This window comes from Electrophorus electricus, chromosome 6 (assembly GCF_041902795.1).
Source record: "Electrophorus electricus isolate QZ-2024a chromosome 6, ASM4190279v1, whole genome shotgun sequence".
NCBI classification, from domain to species: Eukaryota; Metazoa; Chordata; class Actinopteri; order Gymnotiformes; family Gymnotidae; genus Electrophorus; species Electrophorus electricus.
In genome coordinates, this window is record NC_137502.1 from 35286016 (window position 1) to 35286688 (window position 673).

The following is a 673-nucleotide window of genomic DNA, read 5'->3' on the forward strand; positions in this document are numbered from 1 at the left end:
TATGTGAGTCAAGTCCTATAAAATGTGTTTAGAGTTGTTTTTTTTTTCAAATAGACAGGCAAAAGAAACCTGAGCTTCGGTTATTAAGAATTTTTTTCTATAAAAATGTGTAAGCAACCATGAAAAACTGTTTCAATGAACTGACAACCTGGCTAAGAATAGAAAAAAGTTGTTTTAAATGGCAATGTGATCCTACTTATAACATGACAAAATGAGGTCAGTTGTGTTTTGTGATGAAATTTGTACTTGTAGTTATGCAGAAGGCATTCAGGAGATCTGCAGTTTGTATGTACCACATTGTCTTATCTTTTGCCAGAAGAGTTTTCCTTTTATTAAATGAAGAAAATATTGGGAAAGGAAAAGTTATGTTTGTGTTTAAGGTATCAAGATTTGTAGATTAGCGACTGAAAAAAAATGTAATACGTCACTTTATCCATCATAGTATGGACCTGGGAGCGTTTGATCCTGTATAACATCCCTATGGTGCTCTGTGGTGGCTCTGTGGTAGCGATCAAATACACTAGACCCTCCCTGCTAAGGACCTGGGAGGATTTGCTCTTTATAGCAACACTATGCTGCCCTCTGCTGGTTGATTTGAATGTCTTCTTTATACTAATGAAACATGGCATTACCTTTGTTAGAAATTTAGCAATGAAAAGCCAGGAGACTGATC